Below are 8,774 nucleotides of genomic sequence, written 5' to 3' on the forward strand. Positions count from 1 at the left end.
GTCATCACGGCACACGTGTTTTGGAGGGAGGAAAAGGTCTCCAGGTGATTCCAGTGAACACTGTCGACTAAGACCCACTGCAGGTGAGGGCCTCACAAAGCCCACCCAAGGGCACCCGGCTCCGGAGAGAAAGGCCTGCAGGAACATGTCGGAAAGGGGGTCTCTCCGTCTGTCTGTCCGTCCGTCCGTCTGTGTGCCATGCTGCCTGGCGTGCGCAGGGCTGCCCACGGATGGCTTTCTTTGTTGCTCACAACAACCTTATGAAGTAGAAAGCAGTGGCCTCCCTGCAGGGACCTGACCATGAGGGTGGCCGTGAGAAGGACCCCAGGGCATTCTGCTGCACCACAGCCCGTGAGGGCGGGGCCTGGGGTTCACCTTCTGACACATTCACTCTGGGGCGCTGCGCCCTTAACCTCTCAGTGACACTGCCTCCTACTTTCACTCCACCGCGCCGCCTTCGCCAAATGCAGATCCCATTTGACTGCCCAGGAAATGGTGCATTAAATAGAAGTAGACAATGCTGGTGTGTACATAAAAGAGACTCACTAAATATTCATTGCTATAAAAACATACATTGAGCTGGGCATGATCCAAATATATGAAATAACGACATGTCGTAAATGTCACGGTTCTTTTTTCATATGTAGGAAATACCTTGCATGTGAGAACTCTGGAGTCTGACTTTCTTGACATACCGGCACCCGACAGTGAACTGTGCACAGCGACTTGCCTGGGTCACAGAGCGCCTGGGCACTCAGTCACACACGTCACTCCCAGCTGTGCGTGAGGGAAGCGGGAGCCTTAGAGCCGGAGGCTGAGCAAAGTGGGCGCCCTCCCCAGTGTGGGGGGGCATCCGCCAGTCCCCTGGGGGACTCAGCAGAACATGATGGTCGAGGAAAAAAGAATTCTCTCTTCCTCTCTCTCTCCCCCCCCACCCCCCTCTCCCTGCCATGCTGCCTTGTCCTGCTCTGGAACAGACTGACCCTCAGCTCCTGGCTCTCGGGTCTTCCGACTGCGACCAGACCCCCCCCCTCCTCCGGCTCTCCTGGGTCTCCGGCCGGCAGGTGCCAGATCGTGGAGCCTATCAGCCTCCGTAATCATGTGAGCCACTCTTTATCATCAATATTTACATATATATATATCTCGTCTTGGCTCTCCCTCTCTGGGGAATCCTGACTCACATGCAGTGCCATCATTTTGAACATAAGCTAACGTGGTAAAATATTTCTCTTCTGTACGAGAGACCCATGTCTTCAGAGAGAACAGCATACGGCCTACAAGTACAGTATTTTATTTTCTGGGTGATATTTCTGCCTCCGGAAATATATAAGGGGGGAGGAGAATTGGAAGATTCTCTTTTACAGAAGAATAAAAAATAGCACTTCTGAGACACGCAGGGATAAAGTACTAAAATGAAACAAACCATTTATCTTGAATGCTCGCCCAGGCCCAGTCAGTACGAGCCCCGGAGATTTGCCATCCAACTCCTAATAGTCCCACTGAAACTTTTAGCCTTCTTAGCGGAGAATGATGTCTTGTTGTAAAGTTATTTTCAAAATAAAAGTACTGATTTTCACTTTTCAAAAGCCTTGCACAAAAATGGGGAACACTAACATTCAAAATTCAATTGCTGCTCAAAACTGAGCTCAGGAAGTTCTCCAGGTGCGAAGAGTTTGACATTGTACATTACGTACAGAATAAACTGCTGTGTCCACACACATGCATTTTCAACTAACAATGCAGTTTAGACAGGCGTCCACATTTGCAGAATGGCTACAAGAGGTGAGGTTATTGGCTAGCCTGATCGGTATGTCCACTGAGATATAAAAACACTAGTTCCTTGCAGAAAATGCAACACTTGCTTGCACATTATGATTCCACTTTGAAGACTCCCAGCTGAAATGTTAGGTTTTCCAAATTCACGGCGGTTGGAAACGTGGGCATCAGTCTGTGTTGGGGGTGCAGTGTGTACGGGGGTCTCTCTCCAGGGCCATCAAGGAGCTACGAGGGCGCCATAACCCGGGCCATCCTCGTCCTCTTGGGGTTGTCCTGCCTGGTGTAACACAGTGTCCCGAGTTTAACTGATGGGCCTTAAAGGCTGGGCATGCTGAAATGTGAGGGTAAGGATGGAGAAAGCAAAATAAAGACTGGAGAGAGGGAGAAGCATTCTGTCCCCAAGGAGAACAGTTTAACAATGTTCTGAAAACTTACCTTTGAGTGTTGGGTATTCAAGGAAAGAAATACACCTGTGACACTAAGGAGTGTGTCCACCTATCTTGCTATAGACACTTGCAGTGATTCTCAAAGTCAAAACCATATTCTCCCTGGCTGGTGTGGCTCAGTGGATTGAGTGCCAGCCTGTGAACCAAAGGGTTGCTGGTTCGATTCCCAGTCAGGGCACAGGCCTGGGTTGTGGGCCAGGTCTTCAGTGGGGGACGTGCAAGAGGCAACCACACATTGATGTTTCTCTCCCTCTCTTTCTCCTTCCCTTCCCCTCTCTCTAAAAATAAATGAATAAATAAAATCTTAAAAAAAAACTAGACTCAATTAGTAACCAGTCCTCTTGTACCAGTGCTCTGTAAACTCAACTATTTTTAACTCAATGTACTCCAGAAATAAATTTTACAATTCAAGGATTTATGTATTCCGCCAGTTGGCAACATAAATTTATTCGGGAGGATGACCCCCCGTCTGTGCTAAAGCACTGGCTTATGCAGTTATATGATACATATTTAAAAGTGTTTAAAGCATGACATAATTAATTTTATATTTCTACAATGCTATTCTTTCATTATGTTTGATTTACATATTTTCCATCAAATCACAAACCATATGCAAATTGTAACAATAATTCAATTCCTATGAATAACAGCAAATCTCTCAATAGTATGAAATCAACCAATACAAGTACTTTTGAATCTCATTAATTAAACAATAAAAATATTTTCAGCTACAATTTATTGTTTTTAAATGGGGCAATTTGGGGGGGGGGTTGTTGGTTTAGTTTCCCGTTTGTAGGAGATGTATGATGTTAATAAGAATGAGGTATAAAAACAGAGTAATTTAGGCTTTTTCAAAAGCAAATCCCACTACCGTTGAAATCTTCATGAACTACCAAAGAAGAAACAGAGCTTTCAATCACATGCAGCTCTTCCTACATGTGATTAAACACAAGAGTGAAACAGCAGGCCGAGGAGGTAAAAGTCTTGCTCTCAGCACCTGGCGCCCAGTTAGGCTTCAGCTGCGGACCCTCCCCACCTGCTGAGTGTCCCTGCCTCTGCTGTAACCCTTTCCTGACTGACGGGGAGGACCTCCAGGCCTCCCCTTCGCTCTCACAGCCAAGGGCGGGGGTTCTTCCGCGGCAGCCAGGTGCTGAAGGCAGAGAATGACTTCCAGCCCTTTCCACGCCCATTGATTTCTTCTCTCTTTCCAACACACTGAGGAATTAATAGCCCTGATGGCCTTTCACAAGGCAACGGCAGAAAGGATCTTTACTTGAGAAGTGTAAGGAAACTGGTGCTTTCCCTAAGAAGATGAACACAGGCCTTCCAACCCCGCGGAGAGGAGGAGCTTTCTGACTGAGGGACCCCTCACCTCCAGGTCCCAGACTCCTGAGTGACAGTCTCACCTCCCCCGTGTGCAGCTGCCCCTAAGCTTTTCCTGCCACCACCGAGTGCGCTGCTGCGGGGGGATAAGGTTTAACTCTGTGCAGATGTCCGACATGAGGGGCAAACTCTACTAAAATGTAGGTCTTGTACCAACAAGAGGATGACGTACAATCGGACAGTACGGCTTGCAGGGTCTGGTCCCTCCCTCTGGCTGGCTTTAAGGAGACTTCCTCCCATGCTCCCAGGCCAGAAGCATTTTCTTGGAAAGGGCCCAGAAGGGCCTGGTCCACAGACAGAAATTCTCTCTCTGGCAAGCCTACAGCCCGGCCTCATGAGTTCCGGTGTCCTCCATCAGGACCCATCCCCGGGGTGCGGGGTGGGGGTGGGGGGGTTCCCAGCAAGGACGGCCGTGACTACAGTTTACCTGCCATGTAAAGAAGCAGTAATTCTGACACATTCCGTTCTCCCTGATATTACTTCAATGATGTTGATGTCTTTGCCATTCATTTGTAATCAGTAGCTAAATATTTAGATTTAACTTCTCCGCTCGAACCCGAGAGAGACCTGGAACGGCCTTTCTGAGTTCGGCTCAGAGGCACGGTGGCCGTAGGAAGTCATGAAACAGAAGCCGGTGTTCTCCAGCTGTTCTTCCTACTCTGATTCCCACGGGCGCGTAGTAATCTGCTATCAGGAAAGATGAGATAATTCTTTTGTTGCAAATAGGAGGGGGAAAAACAAAGTATAAGTAAGCCTTTCACAGCAGATCTTTATAAGGCCATAAAAGACGGTAGTCCGTTCCATTACCCCTGCTCTGGTTCATCATCCTGCTCTGGGGAAGACACACGGACACTGAAGGACTGTGGCTTCAGGGACAGAACAATAGCCACATTCCCCCAAGAGCGGGGCGTGCTGCCGGGGCCCCCTAGTCGCTGGGCGGGGCTACCACAGACTCATTTGTGCGGACAGCAGCCAGTGGGGTGGAGAGGCAGGAGTTCTGAAGGACCCATTCCTCCAGTCCTCAGGGCATTCCTGCAGGCCAAAACCTGGGGGGATATTTGATTTCCAACTTCCGTGAGCAAGTGTGCTAGTTGTGGGGCGCCCGTGCTGCGCGCCTTGGCCGGTGTCGTTCTGGGAAGGACGCAGCTGGCGTGCGAGGTGACGGGCTGGCACTACACGGGACCACCTGTTGTGCCACTACACTAATGTGACGAACGTCCACACAGGGAGGAAATGTCCCTTACCCGGCGGCCCTGGGCCTCACGTCTACAGAAGACAGACACTGCTTTCCCTGAGACCTACGGGAACGGTGATTCCCGGAATTGCACGTTCATTACACGAGCTTTGCAACTGCAAACGTTTCAGCAATAACAATGCTAATAATAACATGTGCATTCATATGCAGCGTGCTAAAGAAGAAAACAAATAAAGGCAGGAGGATTCGGCATGTTCGCCTTGTAAATTTTCTGTAAATTTGAAGTTGTTTCAAAATAAAAACTTTCTGACCATCAGATGATGCTCTTAAGGGAACAGGGACAAGGCGGCCACATATAACTACAAAAAAAAGAGATAGCAGCACACACACCAAGAACTCCTACCACTCAGTAATTAAAAAGATCGCAAAATTAAAATATTAGAATGATGATCATGTGGGCGGTCACGATTCGCCTCGTCACACAACCACATTACAACTAAAACATAGAACGATGACGACTCAGGAACGTCAGAAACTGAGCTGCGTGGAAATCTGACCGCTACAGAATTGAAGCAGCCACATCCATCCAGACTGGTGGGAGGGGTGCGGAGGCAGAACGGGCTGGCCCCTCCCCCACGTGGATAAATATCCCGGGATCAAGGGGTCCCAGCCCCACACCAGGCCCCCCAGCCCGGGGTCCCAGTGCCAGGAAGGTGAGTCCCCACAACTTCCGGCTGCAAAAACCCAGCAGGGGGATCGTGTCAGTGGAGGAAGCTGCTGGAGCCCCAAGCAGTTCCTTTTGGGGAACCCCCCTATGCGGACTCCCCTACTCAGACCCCCTCCCGCTGAGCTCCAGCACCAGGTGGCAGCTTGAGGGGCACCTGTGGGGTACAGAGAGGGAATGAAGTGTCTGGCTTTGGGGTGAGCAGAGGCCACTGTCACTGCTGAGCCCTCTCCCCACAGAGCCAGCAAGCCGGTGCAGTATCTGAGACTCCACCCACCTGGCTAACACTGTGTGACCCACCTTGGAGATACCCAAGACTCTACCCCACCCAAATTACAGGCCCACCCATGCTGCTTCTCCATAAGAATGGCTGGTCTCGGCTCCTAAATCCTATCAAATAAGTAGCAGCTGGCTTCCGCGAGCCCCAGTAGCAGCCAGATTGGAGTCACAGCTTGGCTTCTCCTGGGAGTGTCCCAGCCCAGCACAAGCAGCAGCCATCTCAGATTGCTTCACAGCTCAGGCAGGGTGCCCCGGGCAAACACAGGGTGGGGCTGACCTTGGCCTGCACCACCCTGGAAACCCCAGGGCCAATACACCCAGTGGACAGCTACAGACCACATCACAGCACCGCCACCTGCCCCTGCACAGCTGATCGTCCACAGAGGATGGAGGTGGGTGGTCAGTGATCACAGCCAGTCCTTGCAGCTGACTGGCCTGGCTAAATCCCTCCCATCGATCTGCCAACAGCAACCAAGGCTCAATCACAAGAGGAGGGTGTACTCAGCCCACATGAAGGGTCAACCTTGAGTACCCAGCTTGGGTGGCAGGGGAAGCTGTGCCACCGGGCCCTACAGGACACCTGCTACATTAGGCCACATGACCAAGACCCGGAGTCAAAGCAACTCTACCTAATACACAGAAGCAAACTCAGGGAGGTTGCCAAAACGAGGAGACAAAGAAACACGGTCCAAATGAAAGAACAGATCATAACTCCAGAAAAATAACTAAATAAAATGGAGGTAAGTAATCTATCAGATGCAGTGTTCAAAACACTGTATATAAGATGCTCAGGGAACTTAGTGAGGACCTCAGCAGCATAAAAAAGACCCCATCAGAAACAAAGGATATATTACTTGAAATAAAGAACAACTTACAAGGAAACAACAGTAGAATGGATGACACTGAGAATCAGGTCAATGGTTTGGAACATGAGGAAGCAAAAAACTACCATACAGAGCAACAAGAAGAAAAAAGAATCCAAAAAAATGAGGGTAGTATAAACAGCCTCTGGATCAAATTCAAGAGGTCCAACATTCACCTCACAGGGTTGCCAGAAGCAGAAGAGAAAGAGCAAGAGCAAGAAACTGGAAATCCATCAGAAAAAAATAGCGAAAGAAAACGTCTCTAATTTGGTGAAGGAAATAGACATGCAAGTCCAGAAAGCACAGAGAATCCCAATTATGATGGGTGCAGAGAGGCCCACGCCAAGACACATCATTGATAAAGGGCCAAAGGTTGAAGATAAAAGGGACTCGTAAAAGGAAGAGAAAAGAAGATACTGGAAGGCTGACAGATGGGTGGGGAGAGGGGGAGGACGCGTGGAGAGGTGAGGGGATTCAGAAGTAAAATGGGCCGTTACAGAATAGCCATGGGGATGTGCAGTACACTATAGGAAAGAACTTATACACCTGAGCCATGGACCTGAACAACAGTGGAGGGATTGCCTGAGGGAGTGGGGGGTACTGGATGGAGGGAGACCAAGGGGGGGAATCAGGACAACTGTAACAGCATAATCAATGAAATGTAATTTTAAAAAAAATTAAAAATGGGGCAAAGACAAGAAAAAGCATTCAGCTAAAGGTGGAACATGAATGAAAGCAAACCAAAAACACGTACAACCTCATGATAAGATACACAAAAATTTAACACACAGCTGTGATTTCCTACCCACCAAAGTGGCAAGGGCCGGATCTCCGACAATCCCTGGTCTGCCGAGACTGCAGAGCACCAGGAATCTCGGACTCTGCCAGGGAAGGGACGGACTGGTTTCGCTGCTTAGAAACCACTGGAAATTGTGCAATGACGCTAAAGATACACAAACACTTTGACCCTGCTCATCTACGGTAACGTGAGTGTCACTGAGGAAATGTAGGGAAAGATGGAAACAGACTGAATAGTTTCAAAGTTTGTTACAGTTAAAAACTAGCAAGAACGCAAATGAAAAAGAAGGAGCAATAGCTAAACACCTCAACAGGGACGATCTTACAAAGATTATACTAATGAAAAGAAGCAAGTCAAATAATACAGTGTGATATCATTTATACTATATTCAAAATATACTATATTAAATATATGATTCTAACAATTTATTAAAAATATTTAAAAAGCAAGGAATTATAAAAACAGAATTCAAATTAGTAGTTACTGGAGATGAGAACTGGCTGTGGTTGGCCCCTTAATGACACTGTAATTCTTTTCCTTAAATTAGACTATGTTATACATGTGGGGAGGGTTCTTAGTTTTCTATTATATTACCTTAGCAGTGTACTTTTGCTATTGTTATTTTTCTATTATATCATGTAGTAATATAATAGAAGTCAATGCACATAAAATATTTCTTAATTAAACATTAAATTCAAACTACTAAATATTCAATCACATAACTATTTCCTTGTTTCAGACAATGTCCTAATAAACCTTTTAAAAAGACATGTTAGATTAAATAGATATTTTATAAAGAACTTGAATAATTTTTTAAACCAGGTGCATTTGTTTCTTACCTTTAAAAGTCTGAATAAAATATGAAATGCCCCTTATGTCAAGGATGAGAACGGGCCCACTTCTCATACCGCCCTCACCCACTGATTCCTGGGTGACGGACACTTTGTGTTTCAAAACTTGGAGACAAGGCACAAAGGTCCTGCGCAGTGTCCACCATCTCCCCGGAGCGCTCTCCTAAGAACGCCCCCTGCAGGGCATCGGCGGGTGCTCTAAGAAAATGCAACTTTGACTCACCGTTTACTATTCTTAGAGCCCAGATTTGGTCAAGTTAAACGTTAACTCTGAGAAGATTGATAAGCTGCATAATAAAGGCTGACAAATAGAAGTGCAGGTGCTTTCTATCCAGTAGAAAAAACAAACAAAAAAAAACAACAACACGAAAGATTATGGTTTGCTTGCCCTGTAACCAGTTTTAAAATTAACCAGTTTTGAAATTACGTGACTTATTTCAGCTTTTTCCCCCTTTTAC

General features: G+C 47.3%; 1 long non-coding RNA gene across 1 annotated transcript in view; it reads right to left on the minus strand.

Annotated features, from left to right (window-relative positions):
• The window catches only part of LOC123814178, a 57,287-nt gene extending 48,834 nt beyond the window's left edge, over nt 1-8,453 (minus strand). The window contains exon 1 of the long non-coding RNA XR_006784843.1: nt 8,305-8,453. This is a non-coding gene — a long non-coding RNA (uncharacterized LOC123814178). The remainder of the gene's footprint in view (nt 1-8,304) is intronic.
• Between the last annotated feature and the right edge of the window lie 321 nt (nt 8,454-8,774).

This window comes from Phyllostomus hastatus, unplaced genomic scaffold, assembly GCF_019186645.2.
Source record: "Phyllostomus hastatus isolate PE091 unplaced genomic scaffold, TTU_PhHast_1.1 phas_contig_159, whole genome shotgun sequence".
In the NCBI taxonomy this organism is placed as follows: domain Eukaryota; kingdom Metazoa; phylum Chordata; class Mammalia; order Chiroptera; family Phyllostomidae; genus Phyllostomus; species Phyllostomus hastatus.